Raw genomic sequence first — 19,988 nt, 5'->3', positions numbered from 1 at the left:
CAACAAAAATTTCAGAGAGATGAGGAACAGATTAAAAAAACCCTTCTCCATGGCTTGATGCTTATGTGAGCTCTTTTTTTACACAAACATGGAAATAAATGCATGCAGAAATATTTTACCTCAGTTAGTGGAGAGAACCAAAAAAGACTGTAATGGGGTTAGTATCTACAAGAGCTTTTCTTGCTGTGCTGCCTCCAGCATGGCTATGTTGTAGAGATTTGTGCAAACCCACCTCCTCCCTTGGAGAGGCTGCGGCAGCAGACAACATTGGTATGTCACTGACAGATGCCCTGGCATTTTGCTGGTGGTTGTATGTCGGCTGAAGGCTATGTCATTTAAGAAGGTTGCTTTGTTCAGGTGACCAGAAACACTGGGTTTGTTGGGTAATGTCAGATTTCTGCGTTGAGTAAAGCAAGCTTGTGGCAAGAAAGATAACTCATGTTGACAACCTTCTGCAGTGTGGTCCAAATATAAGCAATCAAGATGCTTATTCTGGGGAAGGGGAAAATAATTTAGGAGTATTTGGAGCAGCTTCCTGAGGAACACTACATTAAACTGAGTTACATAGTAACAGATTGAATTTGGAGTCTTAACTTTAATTTTATTTTGTGTAGATTTAGATCAGATTTATGTGCAATGTCATGCCCTTTGTTTGTAGACAGAAATTCTCAGCCAATCTGCCCGAAAACTGATGGTATGATACTGCCTCATATTATTTTCATGTTTGTTACGAGTTTACATTAAGAGGTCTATAATCACACAAATAATACGGCCTACAGGGACAATGAGCAAATCGACCTAAATTAAATAAGTATCTGGATGTGTACATGCTCATCTGCATATGTTATCATTATACCAATGATACTGGTATTTATTTTCAGAGGACCTGAAGAGCTTCATCAGCAAAAGCAGTCTAAGTTCATGCCACAAAAACCCCCTGCAGAAACAATAGCAATACTTCACACTAATACAACATTTTACATTTTGAAAGCTAATATTAACATGTTTGTTACTTGTTCTCCACGAATGTTTTAAGGAATTCTTCAAAATCTTTGGGGTTTATATTTTTTAATTGTGTTTTTTTTTTTTTTTTTAATTAAAAGAAGGAATCACTTCTCTCTCCCTGACTATGAAGACAGCCTTTCCCACAGTGGAGGGACATCCAAGGTAGACGGAGAGACCTTCACTTCCTCTGCATTGATGCAAATGCATCAATGTTTTCTGTGACTGCAGTCAGTTGGTTCTCAAAGTACTTTCATGGGGTCAGTGTCACTTTCAGGTATCACCTGCTTGCCAAATATTAATTTACAATTCTGCATTTTGCTTCATGCTAGTGACAGCCTGACCAATATTTAAAGCACTACAGAAAATGCTGTTTGTTGATTTGGTTCAAGTCACATTGGTGTCATTCCTGGGAAGAGAAGTTAGAAAAAACTAGAAACTCAAGTCTGGTGGTTGTGTGTGTGAAGGGGAAGCTTTTCAATATATCTTCAAATCCCATGACCGCAGTTGTTTATGGGCCACGCCATGCACTTCCAATGCATGCTGAATTCTGTGTAACCTTATTATCTATTTACCTGCTATAGAGTTCCTGTTGCCATAACATGTGAGGATCTACCAAGTGCTTAGTAACAGAAGCAAAAGGATCTTCCTCATTCTTCTCTTCCATCCTGCAGCAGACATAGTAGAATAGTAGATCGTTTATAGGATCATAGCACCGTTTTAATTTGCTTACCTACTTGTATGTGTTTGAAAAAGCAGTCTGCTTAAAAGATGAGGTTTGTATTAATTTGTGGTAGGATGCCTTCTGTGATCATTCCTTATAGCCTGCATGCTTCTGAGAAAGTTGTCACTTAAGAAAACAAGAGCCCTCAGCTTTTGTTGGCAGAAAACAGCTCTTGCAGGATTTCATGTTTAGAGAGCAAGAAAAAAAGCAAAGACAGGTAACGTCTCCTTTAGGCAGAAAGGGTCACACTCACAGGTTTTAATTCCAAGAATAGTATATACTAAAATGACCTTATACATTTATTAGGACAACAGGATTGTCTAATGAAAACCACTGTGTAACACCGTGAATTTAAATCAAGATATACATTGCAGATTGCAAATGGCTGGAGATACAGAAAAAAGAAAGATGGATGTAAGGAGAATATTGGACAATGATCCATGAACTGCAATTCTTCACAGTTAAATATATTCTGTGACTTACTAATTTTCCCTTATAAGAAATGGGAATGAATGTTATTTTCCATTTTAGAGTAATTGTGTAGCAATTCTTCATGTTTTTGCTTCTTGTGCAGGGGGCAAACTATGCAAAAGTATTTTAAAGACATATTCAAAATTGCTGTTAAAAATGCTTCAACATGCAAATTTTCTTACAGTTTTGACTTTGTTTTCTTAAAGCTAAATGATGTGCATATATAAGAATATTTTGGGTAATCACACAGCTTATGCTAAGTAACTATTTCAAGTTGTCTTCAATAGCAGTATGTTTCCACATACTTACCTTGAAGTGTTAATGACATTTATTTTGGTAATTTTTACTCCACTAACATGCTCTTTCAATACTTTAAAGCACTGATATATTTTACTCAAGCAAATCTCTTAATTTACCTCAATGGAGAAATTGAGTTGAAAAGCAGCACAAATCCTTGCTTACATAGAAAGTTTATCTTGAAGTTAATGAGCTTATTTGCCTGAGTAAGGATGTGGGTATAAGGACTGCTCAAGTGAGCAGAAGTTTCACAACTGGATGCAAAGTCATTAGCTTATTTCAGACCAGCCTCTTGAAATAGTTACTCTACATTGAGCTCCTGAGAACTGATTCTCAAAAAAATATTTTTTAAAATGTGAAAACGCAAATGCAAAAGAATAAGAAAAATTGAAATTTTAAATACAAAAGGTTAATTAAAAGACATTGTGGTTAGTGGTGATGGTTATTCAAAGTAAATTTTTGGTCCCCACTGGGTTGTATCCAGTGTCCATTGCAGTCTTTTTCCACTGGGAGTAAGAGACTCCTTATAGACATAAAGAGCTTTCTTTTGCCTCCAGGAACTCCTTAACACACACAATGCATCAATCTTCCTTGCAGTATGGTATGAATTATTATTAGAAATACATTAATAGAATATTATGTATTTGTAATCTTAGCATGAGGTATGATTTATTTACAACCTTGCATCTCAGCTTCTCCTTTTTTTTTTTTTCCTCCCTGTCCCCTCTGTATCTTCTTTCTTCTGAACGGTCTTACACTCGCAGCATCAGGATTCTCCACGGTATTTAATGTTTTAGTAAGGTGGCAGTCTCTCCTTTCACTCTTTAGGGTACTGTTTCGTCCTGATGTGCTGAGAGATGCATGCTTTTACCTCTGCATCTGACAAAAGGTACTCCATGAAGTGTGTGAGCAAGCAAGTGGGGATGTGTGTGTCTGTCCTCCTTCCTCCGTTGCTGGAAGTCCTGGTTGCTTCAGACAGGAACTAAGGTAGTTACAGCCCATTAAAAACTATGCCAGATGAAACTTAAACTGGCATTGCATAAACAGAACACACAGTGGGCAGGCACTGGATAAAACATTTATTTTCAGTTGTTATTGATGACCTTTCAGAACTTGCTCGTGGCTCTACTTTGGTCTGTCACTTGTGAGCTAAAGGGTCATCAATAACTTATGGAAATAAATGTCTTATTGATAGTCTGGCTACTGCAAGTCCAGTATATTGTCTCACATATAGACACACAGGCACATAAAATATAAATCACAGAGAAACCACTTTTGATATTAGCCCTTGTCCTTTTATCTTTAGAAAAATGTGGCTTCCTAGATTTTATTTCCTTTCCATCTTTCTTCTATTTCCTTCTTTTCGTCCTTCTTTTCTTTCCCTTTCTTTTCTTACTTTTTGTTCTTTCTTCTTTCTTTCCTTTCTTTTTCTTTCTTTTCTTTCTTTTTGCCTTTTTCTTTCTTCCTCTCTCTTTCTCATTCTTTCTTTCTTTATCTTTCTCTCTTTTATCTTCTATTTCTTTCTAGTATTTCATAAAGATATGTCCCTAATTTATTTATAAGGGTAAGTCTCCAGAACAAGGTAGCATTACTGAGCTGGCTTACCAGTTCCTCTATACACATGAGTACATTCATAATTGATGAAATGGTCTATAGTGTTGTAGCTAGAATAAACTTAAGGTCAAATCTCTGGGAGAGCAAATCTTGCCATTATTCCTGATGAGAAATAAATACGTGCAGGAACTAAAAAGTGCAGAACTGAAAGGGAATAAAACTGAATGTATAAGGGCATTTTGAACAATTCATTCCAAAGTGAAAGTGCTTTTTCTTCGTTTTTCTTCATTGCCTTGATCTTCCTAAAACTGTTGTTGGAGCAGGTTAATGACTGACCTTTGAGGGAACCACATACCAGTCTTTGTTCCCTAGCAGTCAGGATCTTGCAGAGGCTTGAAACCTTTGAGGGAGAGAATAGGATTAAACTGCTGTATGAAGTCCAGTGCAGGTGATGATCAATGGGAGCAGAGGAGCGAGTTTCTCAGGACGCTCTCTCCCTTCCCCCACCAGCTGGAATTTATTTCGTTTACTGCAAAGTTACCTGATGGAGATGTCAATGATTGTTCTCGGATTAATTTCCCTTAAGCAGTCATCAAAAGCATGCAGTGTTAAAATCCCAGTAAGATTTTAAAGGTTACAGGTCACTTAGATTTAAACATCATATCGAGCAGTTAAAATCAGAAAGACTTAACTTGAACCTCAGACTAAAACAATGTTTACATAAACTCAGTTTACTTGCCATCCTCAAATTTCCAAAGCGTCCAGCAAACTAGAGAAAGATGAGTGTTTGATCCTGCAACATGCATGTGTACTGGCTGACCTCTGATAAATCAGTGTTTGCAGGGCGAGTCCTTCATCCATGCGCCTGTCCTAACGCCTAGCTGTACACCGTGAATGATGCCATCGGTCCTAATGTTACACTGACTGCAAGGTCCCTTCGCATGCAGATTTTTGCAGGGGGTTAGCTTTCACCTTGCCCAGAGACCAAATCAGCACCGCTTGAATTGATTTTAAAATCCATCCTCAGCGTTAGGGCTGAGCCGCTGGCGAGACCCGTGGGTCCCCTCCCCGTCCTCCCTTCTCCCCAGCCCCTCCGTCCGTGGCTGGCCCCAGGGGAGCCCACGCCCTGTCCTCACAGGGCGCTTCACCCACCCCAGCCCTGCGTTGAGGCTCTTCTGCTCCCCACACGCCTCCTCTCACGCCGCTGCTCTTGCTGCTTCGGGTGGCTGAGCCTTTGCTGCGACAAGGTTCCGATGAAGGGTCTGCAAGCTGATGGGTGACATTTCAGCAACAGTTTCTGCTGCCTTTGAGGGCTTCTGTATGACTGCAAGCGGTTGTAATTATTCCTAAAGGTTTGGGACTCAGCTCAGGGACTCTTCCCTGAGAACTTATGCATCAAACCAATTTATTAACAGGAGGATTAAAATAAGCAGAATTCATAATGAAAACCATTGCAAACGTCCCACCTGCCTGGCCACAAACAGCTACTCAGCAAATGCCAAGTGAAGTAAAGCACAAAACTGTAATTAATTTAAGTTGCTCTCAGATTTTACTGATAGGGGAACCTAATGTCGCATCTCCTCCTCCTCAGCCTGGAAGAGCTCCCATGCATGCTGGCTCTGAGGCCCACAGCTAGAGGTGCTGTGCGAGGAAGATGAGATAAAATACAGAGGAGCTGTAGCTTCTGACTGATGGTCGAGGGGCCATTTCATTCACTGCAAAAAACCCTGCATTCTGGAACGGTTTAATGTCTTTACTGAGAGAAGTTTATGTTTAAACCCCACCTGCATCTCCTGCTGGGTCACAAAACAGGTATGCTGGCTTCTGCCGAGTGGTCTTTGTCCTGAAGCCACTGAAACTAATGTAAAGAGTGGATCTATGTAAGTAACAATCTACATTGAGCAACAATCTGATTTTCCCATTCCGAGCCTAAGTCACTGAATTAGGAATGTATCCTCTCATGAAGAACTGCAGCAAGAAAGTAATGAAGAACTTCATACGTGAAGTGAACTGTTCATAGGAAGTCTGAGAAGCGATTTTACCGAAACCGGCTATAATCGGGTATTCTGCAGTGTGGGAATCCCGTCGCTGAAAGCAGTGGGAAACTTCGAGGCTGAATGAGGGAAGTTCGGGAGCGCTGGCAGGGATTGTAAACCTTGCTGGAGCGCAGTGAAAAGCCCCTCATTCCTGCAGGAAAGAACTTTTCTAAAGTGCCTGCAAATGAATTGAGGATGGAAACAGAGACATCTCCCCTCGAACAATGGCGAGCTGGCAGGGCCCGGCCCAAACACCCGGCCCCCACCTTTACAGCGGGGGCCCCGTGGAAGCCAGCCGTGGCGGCACCCCCGCGGAAACACCACCTTCCCACCGCCCGCGGCCGCCGGCACCCGCAGCGGCGACGACGCCCTGGGGGAACACCCGGCCGGCGGCCAGCAGCGCCCCGCGCGTGGCCGTGGGGGGCGCGGGCGGCTGCGCGGGGGCTCCGCGGGCCGCGCGCCGCTGCCCCCCCGCCCTCCCCCGCCCCTCCCAGCTGATGCCTTGGCCCGGGCGGCCCAGACTGGCCGGCGCCGGGCGCGTGACATCACCCATTCACACTGCGGCCCAGCTGGCGCCGCCGGGGCGGTCGCCGTGGCAACGCGGACGCCAATCTCCGGGCAATGACTTCCAGCTGCCCGCCCGCCCGCGAGAGCGCGCGCGCGTCCTCGTCCTCGCCCTCGCCTCCCCCCCCCCGCCCCTCGCCCCCCGCCGGGGCCGTTTGCCGGCACGGGGGCTGCCCCGCGTGCCGCTGTGGCCATAACGGTCGCCGCGTCCGTCCGTCCCCCCCGCACTGTTATTTTGCTCCTGCGCCGCGGTGGGGGTGAGGCCCCGTCCTAAGCGCCGCCGGGGCAGTGCGGTGGGGCAGAACCGCCCCGCGGGGGGGGGAGGGGAGGGGAGGGGTATCCCGCGAAGCTGTGGTGCCCGAACGGAGCCGCAAGCGAGGCGGCCGGTGTGCACCGGGCCGAAAGGTTCCGGGTGGTGGCCGTTACGGCGCGGGGGAGAAGGCCGCAAAAGGCCACGGTTGGTGGCCTCGGGCGGGTTTTGAACACCGCGGCTAAGAAAAGGGGGTGGATTTTGGTGGGAAGCGCTCCGCTGTGCGGCAGGGAGCGGAGGCTAGTCTGCAGCTGATAGCTGGGTCTTGTGGGGGCCTGTTAACAGTCTGCCCCAGGGCCTCCCCTGAATGGGCGGGCAGGCTTGCCTGCCCTGTGCCCCTCAGGGGTCTGCCCCGCGAAAGCGTAGACCAGCTTGACAGTGGCTCGCCCCTGGTCCAACATCTGTAGGACTGGGTGGTTAAAGGACTTCCTGGCTTGCAGGTGGCAGCCATTGTATTTAATAACTGCCCATGGACCTTTCTGTACAAATACTTCTTTTTTCTTGTTTTTTGGTGTCTGTGGCATCTGGTGGCAATGAGTTCTGCAGTTTCATTGGGTGTTACATGAACAAAAAATTCATTTCAATTGCTCTAAAAATCTGTCAGCTGATAATTATAACTGGCACCTCCTAATTCTTGTGTTATGAGGGAGTGAATAACTTCCATATTAATCTTCTTGACACGATCGCTGATTTTGCTGGTCTCTACTATATTCACCCTAGTTGCTTCTTTTTTTTGTGCTGGAGAAAATATGTGCCTTCAATCTGTCTCACGCAGAATCCATTCTGACTGATCATTCTGGTGCTCTTCTCTGTACCTCTGTAGTTCTGCGATACCCTTTTTGAGATGGTGGGAGAAGGATTGCAGGACAACAGCGTACGAGACTGCTGTGTGCTGAGTACTTCTGAAAACTGTTTTCTCTTTTGCTGCCTAAGCGTGATCCATATTTGTCCCAGTAGCGTGGTCAAGTACACAAAAATCTGATACTAAACGTTTTGAAAGCTTAAAAGTTGTAGGCTTTCTAAACTTATCTGAGAAACTTAAAATGCTCGATGTCTCCGTGAAAGACTTGGGGCTGATGTCAAACTTTGCGAATATCCCTTTTTATTGATCAAATAGATATGTTTCTATATTTTAGTGCCCGTAATGAAAACTTTTAAACTCTGAGTTGACTGAAACTTGAAGTAGGAGCACCAGGAAACAAATAAAATTAACCTACGGTATAACATTAAAAGATCTTGTAACTTTTGAAACCAATCCTGCGATTTTTTTTTTCTTTTGTACGCGATTCAGAAACTTCTCATGCTTCAGTTTGATGTTGCTGCAGTTCAGCTCCACGTGACTTCCCAAAGGGGCACCTGGTCAAATAGGGGATTGGAAGTGAGAGAGCTTCCTGGTTTTCTATAGAGCCCTCTGGCAGGTAGCTCACACCACTTCCTTTGAAAATGAATAGTTACTACCTATTGCCTTGCAGTTTGTTGATTCACAGTTCCTACATGAAACCATCTGTAAACATTAGCCTGTGTAATTTGTAGTGATATTAAACAAAGTGATGAGAATCCTACTAAAGAAAAAAATTGATAGCTTTCCATATGGTTCCAAAAAGCTTAACACTGATACTAGTTAGCACAGTGTAGGAACAGCACAGTTCTGGCTCAATTTATCCGTAAAAATGAAGACTTAGTGAAACATTAATTTTCCAAAATTACGGAATGTTTTAATGTGATTGTAATTGCCCCTTTGTGCTTTTAATTTATTAACATTGTTATAACAAATTATAACTCATTGTAACCACATGCTTTAGATGTGAAAGAACCAGGCTGGTATGCTGGCATATTGATATAAAGATGGTCTATGTATAATGCAGTCATAACGTATCCAGTCTGATTTACTTGGAGTAACTTATGCTAATTTGGGGGTTTCTTTTGCATCGGTGTTGTGATGCTTTTATGTCTCAGGCTCAGTCTTTTACATCTTCACATCTTACCTGTCTATAATGTGTTTTCTTAGACTCGGGAGAGCTGGATCTTGTATAAAGGAGGCACAGCAAACTAGTGTAAGCGATGCTGGGAAGGGGAGCCCTGTGGAAACTCTGATGTGAGCTAAAGAGTGTGTTGCAACAATGTCTGATTAGTTCATCAGGAGCTAGTGTGAGCCTGGAACATCTAGCACTGGGTATGAGCTTGGATGCAGTCCAGCTGCTTTCTTGCCTTATAGAATCTAAGCGTTAAGTCTTGCTGAACCAGATCTGTGCCTGTTTGGGTGTGTCTACACTGTGTTCCTGTCATCAGGAGTGCTGAGGAACCCAGCACAGCCAGTGTCCACACTGAGCCTGACCCTGTATCAGGGTGGTTGGTGCTGAGCTGGAGGTACTGATTCAGCTTGAATACTGCAGCACCATTTGGAGCCTGCATGCTGTGCTCCATAGTGCACAGAGATGAGCTCAGCTGCTGTCCTAGGTCCAGGCTGGATTTGTGCTGTGCCCAACCAAGAGCTCCGACTGAATTCACTCTGGGGTTAATAGCACCAACTCCATCCCAGAGCCTCTCAAATCCATCTGGACTTTGCTGCCTAGCTCTCCTGGGAGCACAGCATAGGGATAAACTGGGAAAGCACTGAGATGCATTCATATTCCATGCTGCGTGAAAGTACTTGTATGTCTGTGAATCTGCAGTGGTCTGGGATGCAGCCTGAGCTAATGAACTCAATCAGACCTGAATTGGCTCTGCATGGAGCTCACCCTGGTGCCTCTGTTGCTTCAGCATTCTTGATCTGCAACTCATCACCTATGGTATATCTGGAGATTGACTTTATCTGGTATTGTATGTGCAGATACACAAGCTAAAATGTGATTGGGCAGAAAATATCACTAAAAGCATTAAAAGAAAACTTTATAGAGAGACTCGGTAACACAAGGGGGTTGTGTTTAAGGCTAGGTCCATACCCTGACACTTTGCCATTAATTTTTCTTATGGGTGGGGGAGCAGATCCATGGGAACATGGGATTTACTATAGGAAAAACTGACTGTAGTACTAAACTTTAACTGTGCTTGTGTGTTCCCTCTTTCAGTGTTTGTAATAGTCAGATATTTGTGTTCTCTTCCATTGCATGCTACATTTCTGATCTAGCAAAGCGTTTAAATTATGTTCTTTAGAGCTTTACTGGATCAGGGCCATTGTCAGTACTTCCAAAAAGTAAAGCCTAAAACATTCTCTGAAATCTTTGGCTAGAGATCATCTAGCATTATTCCTTACCCATAAGGATCTTATCTGGACCCTCCCGTAGGAACTGAAATAGCAAATGTCATGTATGCAGCCTTGGCAGTCAGTTTTGAACTTGGAGGACTTCTTTTGGTGAAGTAGTGTGGGCCAACATGCCTATGAGACAAGTTCAAAGCTTTTTATGCTTTTCTCATCCATTTGAAATACAAACAAACAATTCCCATTTTCCAAAACAGGACTAGTCGTATATTGGATGGTGGCAGCAACTTGATAAAGAAATATGGGAAGCATAGTCTTCAGTTGCCTCTATAGAATGTGCTTTATTGAAGAAGGAAAGAATCCCTTAGTGTAAAAATAAAATAAATCATTATATTGAAAGCTTTTCATGTGCTAGAAACTGTTTATTGATTTGTAAACAGTCTTTGATATGCTTTCTTTGTCAGTAGTGCAAAATGCTTACCTGTGTACATCAGTGACAGCTGTCTAAGTTAGACTCAGAAATTTCTTTTCATGTTTGGAGTTTGTTTGCATTACTGGGGCTTAATGGCTCATGCTTCTGATAACTGGAATATATTCAAACATGCTGTTTTATTCTGAACCAGTTTTTCTCTTCATTTTTGCTTGGAGGCCAAGGGATGCTGGGTGCCAGTAAGTCAAAAGTTCTTACCCTGTCTTGTGGGGTCAGATTATCATGAGCCCTCTATGCCCATTCAAGAAGGTAAGGGATCTATTTTCAGGCGACTAAAAGGATCTATTTTCTAAAAGGATCAGAGGGCTAAAGGATCTGTTTTCAGGCGGCCTATGCTACAAGCTATAATGTGGAGGAAGCAGCTCCAGTGGAGTGCTCACAGAGAAAGCATAACTCTCTCCACAAGGTGTATCAGTTGAGGGCTTGGCTGTGCTTCCCAGTGGCAGGCGTACTGACCAAGTAACCTGTACAAGCCTCTTCCCTCGTGTATCTTGGGGACTATTTTAGTCTCTGTCCGAGGCCTGTGTCACCTGTGGGGTAGCACAGGATCTGCCTTTTTCATGGAAGACACAATAGTGTCAATTCAGAGTCTCTTACCATGGTTTACTCAAAATATATTTGCTTCAGATTTTTCAGGAGGCAAAAGAAATTTGCTTGTCAGATACGCAGTTAGTAATTTGGGATGGTTGTACGTAGTGCAACAAGCACAGAACTCTTGTGTTTGGCTCCATATAGTCTGTGTGAACATTGTTTTGTGAGGTGGTCTTAGAGAGAAGGTAGTGCTGGAGAAAATCTATGAAATGGGTGGGATTTTAGATCTCTCTGTTGTTTATTGCAAGTAAGGAGATGAAAGGAGGCTCAAGGCTGAGAGTTATATTCCAGGCTTTAAACTGGGATAAGAAATGAAAAATAGCACATTTTTATTATGTGTCATTGCATCCCTAGAGTTGCCCGAAGAGTGGGCTTGATCACGAGAGGGTTCATATTAATCTTATGAACTGTGTTAACTGTGTGAAAAAGTGGTTTTTTGTGTGGTGTGCACATGTATGTATACATAAAATATCCCAAACCCCCACATTTGATTACTAATATAATTAAAATGAATTAATTTGTGGAAAAGTGCCATTACTAAATAAAGTACATTTTCCTGGAATGAACAGCAACAGGAAACCAAGCATTATAACCTTGAAATTCCAGTCTATTTATTGAACACACATAATTTTCATGTTACTTTTCTGGGTTAGGTAAGGTGGCCTGTCCACCTAAGTAAAGCTAGTATGTTAATGTCAGCTGGTTGAGATGACACGTCATGACTATAGAGTTCCCTTTTCATGTCCTACCCACTGTCCTTCCTACAGGGTTTGCACAGGCCTCCTTTTGCCCAGGTCATGAACAAGCCTGCAGATACAGTTTATATATAGTCAAAGCTGGTAATAGTCCATGTGGCTTGCAAATTATGGAAAATGGCTACCAATGTTAATAGGGCTCTTCAGAGGAAGAGCCAAGCCACTTTCTTCTGCTGAGTCTTTGGATGTTCCACCACTCCTGACATTATTCCTATCCAGTTACTGTACCATGGACACATTGGATACCTGTCTGGGACCTTCACCTCTGGAGCACAACTGTCTGGAGGTTCCCCCAGGAACAGAATCCCATCCAGGATGTTCACAGTCAGAACACTACCAGCTGGAGGTTCCCTCTGGTCATGGATTGCTGTCCAGAACTGTCAGCAACTGGAGCACTACCGTCTGGAAGTTCCCACCTTGGTGACTGAGATGGAGGTCAATGGCAATATGAAAGTACCAGCCAAGGTCGAGGAGAGAGGAGATTGCTCCCTGTAGCCTGGCCAAACAGTCAGTCCTGGAGGAAGGATGACACAATTCAGTTCAATGCATTCTGAGTTAGAAACTCAGTCCTCCAAGATCCATTTCCTCTTCCTCTGGTCTGCCACAGCATATGGTACCCTCAAACACCACATTGCAGCACAAGTCAATAAAACCCATCAGTGTTGTACATAAAGTACAGGCAGACAAAAGCCAGGCAAGCTGCCCCCCAGACACCTGCCTGACTCTGCCCAGTACCCATGGGCACAGATGCTGATCCGTATGATAGATTGCCAAAATTTCATTTCACCTAAGAGAAAACTATTGAGTGGTCGGTGAAGCCAGCTGATATGGAGGAACTCTGTATAACACTGGGGCAGAGTCTACCTTGGTTACCCTGAAGGGAACCCTGTGGGACCATGAGGAAGTGTAACATCTGCAGTAGAGCCCAGCTAGTAACTATGGTCCTGTCTTAAGAGAGTCATAGCTACTCTTGCCAATGGGGTCCTTAAATACTGAGACCATTAGCAGTGTTGCTATTTGAGAGAGGAGGGAGAATAGATACATTTTTCACAGTACAGCTATATTTTATTCAGTAGGTTTTGTTTGTTTGTTTGGGTTTTTATAAACATTTCTGTTCTCCCTTCAGGGGATAAAAGATACTTTTCTTTAAGCCCTCAGGGATCTAGTAGCATATATACTGACTTTGTTGTTGTTTGGCCACTCCATGTTGCACTATTTTTTGCTAGGAACCACCATTTCCAGTGCAGATTTAAAATACTAAAGTGAAAACTATGTAGCTGGTTAACTTACTGTATGATAAATGCTGTGCTGGAGTTCATGTCTTTTCTAATATATGCTTCTCCCCATGAAATACGCCCCCCATTTCTCTTTTCCTGTGGGGGACACATTCATAAGGGTGGTTAGGGCAGATGGTTTGAGATTAATAACCATTGAGAAAGTAGGTCCACCCATAGTGCTTAATTTTAAATTGATTTATCCTTAAATATGACCTTGCGCACAAGTCAACTTGTAAGATCAGAGTCTTCATGTGGAACTTGCTCTGGATTTTCAGGAAGTTTTTAACTGTCTGAAGTTAAGTTTTATTTTTCTAGCTATTAGACTAAGAACTGTATTTAACATTTTAGAGAAGTTAGTTTGATTTGGCCACAGTTTCTATAGAAGATCAGCAGTATTATCCTTCTCTATCTTCCTTTCAGATGTGGCAGCTGTGATTCCAGGTTGACTGACAAATAAGTCTAGATGATACAGAGGGTCACCTGATCAGAACTATAAACTCTCAGAAAAAAGATAAGACTAAGCATGGTGTGTTCCAAGAGGCATTTCAACCTTTATTCTAGCTTTTGTGCAGACTTCTCCAAGCTAGTTTGTTCTTAAGACTGGAGCAAGAACAGAGGATTATTCTCTTTCCTAGGAGTTGTAATTAATCTTGATCTGTTAAAGACTTTCTGTCAGGCAGGCTGCCCTCTTCAAATACCCTGTTTGATAAAGGAGAGATCATTCTTTGCTGCTATGACTTTGTATTTCCTAAGAACTTGACAGAATTCTTAATTCAGTTGATGGTAAAATTCTGGTTGAGGTCATTTGGATAAGAGAAGCTTAGAACTATGCTTTTGTCTAGAAACTCTTGCTCTTATAGCCCAGCCTTCTTAGGAACCAATTAACTGCAGTCTGAAACTGTAAAGAAGGTAGAACTTGGAATTAGCGTGTGTCTGCACATACAGAAATATACTTCTGCAGGACACCAGTTTATGCTATTTGTTGCTAATTTCCCCAAAAACTTTTTACCTGTTTGGTTATGCAGTATTGTCCCGGTTCCACAGATTTCACAGTGCTCATCCAAGTATTTTAGATCAGTTAACCTTTTCTTGTAATTATGAATGTTTTGAATATGAGTTCCTACTTGGTGTCATTATGATTTATTAGATCTTAATTTATAGTTATAAATTTGTAATCTTTAATGACTCCTTTCTAAAGCTTGTGGGGGAAAATAGCTGCACTTAAGTACTTAAAGAAAGCCATTTAGAGATTAGATTTACTCATAAAATGAAATTTACAGATTAATTTGCTGTGAACTCTTGGCGCAAGTTTAGTGGAAAACTGAGAACCTGTAAATTTGGGTCAATTAGGGGTGATTTTAAAAATAGCTCATGTAGTTGTTGTGGTCAACTACAGCTCATGTAGTTGTGACCTGTGGTCATTATTCAATATAGTGCTCTGAAGTCTGTCCTAATAGCAAAACATCCATCGTCTTTCAACAGTGGAAGGACTGGTGAAGGTATCAGAAGTAAAGCATGCATTTAGTACTCTGCATTCTTTCAGACTACAGAATCTAAACATAAGTGGAGTGTATTTGTGTGAGTTATATATATGTGTACTTACACTGTACATGTGTATATATAGTATAGTAAAAGTGCAGTCACATACTGAAAGTATTTATCATGTATCTTTGATCCTTTTTAGCATTGGCTAGCTTTTGTCCACTGGTCCAACAAGACCAAGTCACTTGATATAAATTCTTAATAACTTCAAGCAGAATTTGGATGTCTGCTAAGTGACTGATATTTGGATAAGTATAAAGAATTAAGTCCTTTTTGGGGGGGTGGGGGGAGCGGGGGAATATCTGCCAGAAGTTTTTCCACTGTCCTTAGGCATCACAGCTTTTTACTGGAGTGACCATTCATAAAGTATTCATTTGGATATCATGAAGTAAAGCATTTCCCCCCCTCCTACCTCCAGTTTTCACATATCCACATCGTATTTCTCCTTCTTCCTCTTTTTCTGTCTTCCTTTCCCACAACTTCTGTTTGTACAAGTTTGATCTGTAAATGACCGTGGCCTAAGGTCTCTGATGGACAGCCTAACAGTTTGCACTTTTAATGGTAATTTTCTTTGATCTCCAAGGAGACAAAAGGAGGACTATGAAATGCTATAAATATTGGAAGGGGAGATTGTAAATCAGCCTTAATCCTGTTGCTGAACTGGAAACTACTATAACAGTAAACATGAAATGTGTGACTTAATTGCATGAGACATACTACTTAATGTCAGGATTTGCAATATTTTTGTGTGTGTTGGGTATAATTTCTTTTAGTCTGAGAACTGAAAACTTGAACTGATAGGAGCAACAGCATTTAGCTTCAGAAGTGAGATACGAGAAGCACTCCTAATGCAAAGTAGAGAAACTCTGGAAATTTTAGAGCTCTTTTGCCCCTGTGATGATTATGTTACAAAAGCAGTACACGATGACACAGTATTCTTCAGGTGCTTGCTTGGGACAAACTGCATGGCTTATTAATATTTTTTCTTCTTTGAATAAAATACCTGTTTTGAGCTCATTAACCTCCCTCCCCAACCATTCTAGACCACACTACTACAGGTTGGTTGCATAAATAGATGTCTGCATATAAATAAGTTTAAGCTCTATTTGTACATCTGTACTCACATGTGAAAAAGGGAATGTTATCAACAATACAAGCATGATTTAGTGTCATTGCGTATGAACAGGCAAACTCTAAGTGCTGTATTGATGACCTTTAAATAAAAGGAGAATTCATTATGGTTAGCAACTGTGATTTTCAGAAAAAAATCATAGCGTTGCTGTTAAGATTATTAACTGCTTTAGAGATTTGTCAGCGTGGATAAAGCAAAAAAACTCTTGTCATTTGGCATCCTAGCAAATGCCAGTGACTGTACTTTCTTAGCACAAACTAAAGAAGATAACCCCAAATCTTATGATACTTTTGCATACCTCTTTATTATGTTCTGTGAGGATAGAGTGTTTTTCTTTAAATCTTTGCATGTAAGACTGTAAATTCAGAAGAAGGATTTGTATACTAAATACCAGATTTAAATACTTATAACTGCACCTAATACTTTCAGTAATGCATGGATCAAGCTACTGACAGGCTGTAGAACTCTTGCTTGCTCTACCTGGTGCAGGTCTTAATTGTCTCAGCACACTAATCAGTAACAGCAATATGGGAAATACCTACCAGCCTGAAATCAGTAATGATTTTTAACTGGGAGAATCATCTCAGCATTTTGTGGTGGTTATAAATCTACTATGTGATTTATATACATGATGCTATAGCTTCTGATTTTTATACGGGGGTGTTACTGATTTTAGACTCTGGGTTGTTTTGTATCACTCACTTCAGGGAATTGTTGCTTATGTATATGCACCTGTGGAAGGGAAGCAGTCAGGTGCTCAACAGTTATGAGGATAGAGTCTAAAATGAGTCACACTGGAATTTGACTTCTTCTTATATTAGCTTGTCAAAACATTGGATTGTAATGCAAAGCTTGCAGGAATATTTTCTACACATGTAGAATGTGCTTTCCCTTTTGTTAATTTTCAAAGAAGTGGAAGAAAAAAGATGGACACAGTCATCTTAATTTTTTCTTTAGATCAGAAAATGTAATATTTTGTTCAAACATTTTAATAGAACAATTATTCTTTTGTTTTTAAATATAATTTTCAAGTGAATTAACTGCTTGTGACAGGTGCTTTTTCAACAGTCATGTAGAATTAAGTCCTTTTTTACCAAATCATATAACTGACAGTCAAAGATTTCTTTATCTGTTGTCTTTAGGCATCACAGCTTTCTTTTGGAGTGACCATTCCTAAAAGTAAAAGGAAAGTAGTAATTCCAGAACACTTTTTTTTTTTTTAATTGCTGAGGTCAGTTATTTTCTGCTAGGATGATTGATGCTGCTTCGCTTTGAACTAAGCTGAGATTGCTGGCTCACTTCTTATCCTTGAAGAGCATGAAGGTAAGAACTTTTGACCTGGATTAGATCTTGAAGCAATGATCTTGAAGTGGAGGACCAATATTGAGATGCCATTCCACTGTTTTTTTTACTGCAGTTGGAATCTAAAATATTAAATAAACAGTATTCTCCAGTTCTTTTCCTCCTGTGCCTGTCATTAACAGTGTACAAAGGTTTAGTGCAATCTTGTTTAATAACAGGAATAGAAAAAGGAAGAAATAGCTACACACTCATTAGAAACAAAATCAATTATTACTTTTAAAAACTACCTGCTTTCAATTAAGGAGGAAATTATCTAACCGGTTACTTAATTTGCTCTGGCTGGCAGTCTCTCAACTGCTTTATGCTGAGTGGAGCATGAAATTAAATATGTAACAACTATCCTAATGGCTATGTTTTTAGAAATCCAGCATTTAGAAATGGTATTTTGCATAGTATCAAATGAAATAATGACATAAAAATAAATTACTGCTGCTTCAATGCATTTGATATTTAAAAGAAAGAAATTACTTAATTTTTGATTCTCTGATTTTGATTAATAACAAAACAATCTTTAGTTTGACTGATGCAGATCTCTGCATGGGAACTGGGTTATTTGTTTAGGTGGTTGTTCCCCCCCCCGCTTTCAGATTGTATATAATGGGTGAAAGTGTTGGTGTTAATCTCTTGCTACTTCCAGTGTCAAGCTCCACCCCATGAGCATCTATTTTGTGTACAGTATGCCTTTTGGTAAAATTATTGTAGGAATCTTCAATAGATTTAGAAGTTTTCTGTTTGTTGCTATTTGTTGGATCTTTCTCAGGTTACACTTTCTGTATCGCAGCTGGAACCCACGCTTTTCTTACTGCTTAAGAGAGATTTTCAGTCATACATGGCAGGTCATTACCTGATTTTCAGAGGCATCCCATTGGAGTTCAGTACTGGCTCATATATATGCCTTTAAAAAAATTGGGAAGCTGGTGCAGAATGCTTCTGATCATGCATTACGAGACGGGTCAAGCTGGTGGTCCAAGGTTAGGTTTGTAAAAGTGCTTGAATCATCCAGTTCTTTGTGTGTATTAGCATCAACCCACCAGCCCTCTCCCCTACCCCAAGAATTCACAAGCATTTACAATGGCAGAATGATCCACAAATTTACACTATGTGAACGTGGCTATGCTGCCATCCAGGAAAATATATTTCGATTTGAATGTAACACCTTTGATTTGATTAACTTGGTAACGCAAATCCATAGACTTCACTGTATTTATCACTGTATAGAATTCACTGTATTTATCACTTTCAGTTTTATTTAGATTTAACTACAGAGAAATAATTTATACTATGATGATAAGTTAGAATGAGTCTTTTTTAGATCCAAGTATATCAAACAGCTACATGGATCACAGAAGTTTTTCTTTTTTGACAACAGTTAATAAAAAAATTTCTAATGCCATAATTATGATTTGAGATGTAATAACTCATCACGTTCCCCAATACTCAGATATAGACTATTTTGTTCTTCAGTGGGGTTTTAATGCTATCTGGCTTCCAAAGAAAATAAGTGTCATTTTGTAGATTCTGTAATGAACACATATCTGTTCTCTACAAACTCATGAATTTGAGCCACCAAAGCAGTAAAATTGTTGGTCTTTGCTTTGAGTCTTGACTCAGACATTCATTGTCTGCCACAACTTTTGAAAATGCTTTGAAATTTGGTAGAAAGTGTTGGTTCTTCCACAAAGTAATTCCACCCTTATATTGCAGACGTAATGGTTGTGGTAGCAGCTGTCTGCATCTTATGAAAATTACTTGGTATTGTTAGTTGGCCATTAGCCTGCTAGGCCATTCTGGTTTGTTTCTTGAATGGGGGACAATTTGTTCATTGTTCCAAATAACAAAAATAATAAAAATAAGCTCCAATTAAGTTGGATCAACTGAAAAAGAATGTCTGACTTTTCATTTATGTTTAGACCCCTTTACCCCTCTCTGGCATGTAATTTAGAAGCCATCTCCACATCTTCAAGAATTTAAAATTACTTTTATGTTCCAGTGTGACATACTTAATGAAGAAAGTGGCAAAAAGAAAACAACTCAAGGAAATGAGCTCAGACGTTCAAAGTACTTAGAACAGCATCCCTGTATGTCACCCCAATTTTCTCAAACTTCTCCAGTCACAGTCGTGAGGAGAAGGCACCTTTCCTTATTCCTGCCATTGGCGTCCATTTTCTTTCACTGTAGCCTGCAATCAGAGTCACTGAGCTGAAAAACTGCCTGCTCTCTCTCAGTGATGCCTTCCATCGAAGCCGATGGTGTCCTGTCAGCGGCTTAGCCAGACAGAACCACCGGCGCCATCTTCATTAGCGTAAAAGCTAATATAAACAAATAAAGGCGTTAGTGTAGATAGCAGAGTGAGAGTATTACTGAAAAATGTTTTGCAGAGTCAGTTGCTATGCCTTTAGTTTTAAAAATATATAAATGTTATATGAATCTCAAATCCGCTTTTATTTACATAAAATATTTATACATCAAGCAAGACAATTTCACAACTTTAAAATGTATTTTCCTGTTAGATTAATCTTTTCATATGCTAACCACATTACAAGTAAACATTTTCGTAGTCTCCACTACATGAATGTGGCTAAAAGCTTCCTTGTTATTTTATAGTTACAGCATTTCAAATGTATCCCTTTTTGACGTGGTTAGGCAGCCTGCCAGTTTTACCACTAAATTACAGCAGAGAAA

Source organism: Ciconia boyciana, chromosome 2, assembly GCF_034638445.1.
Source record: "Ciconia boyciana chromosome 2, ASM3463844v1, whole genome shotgun sequence".
Taxonomy (NCBI): domain Eukaryota; kingdom Metazoa; phylum Chordata; class Aves; order Ciconiiformes; family Ciconiidae; genus Ciconia; species Ciconia boyciana.
This window is presented reverse-complemented; position numbering follows the sequence as displayed.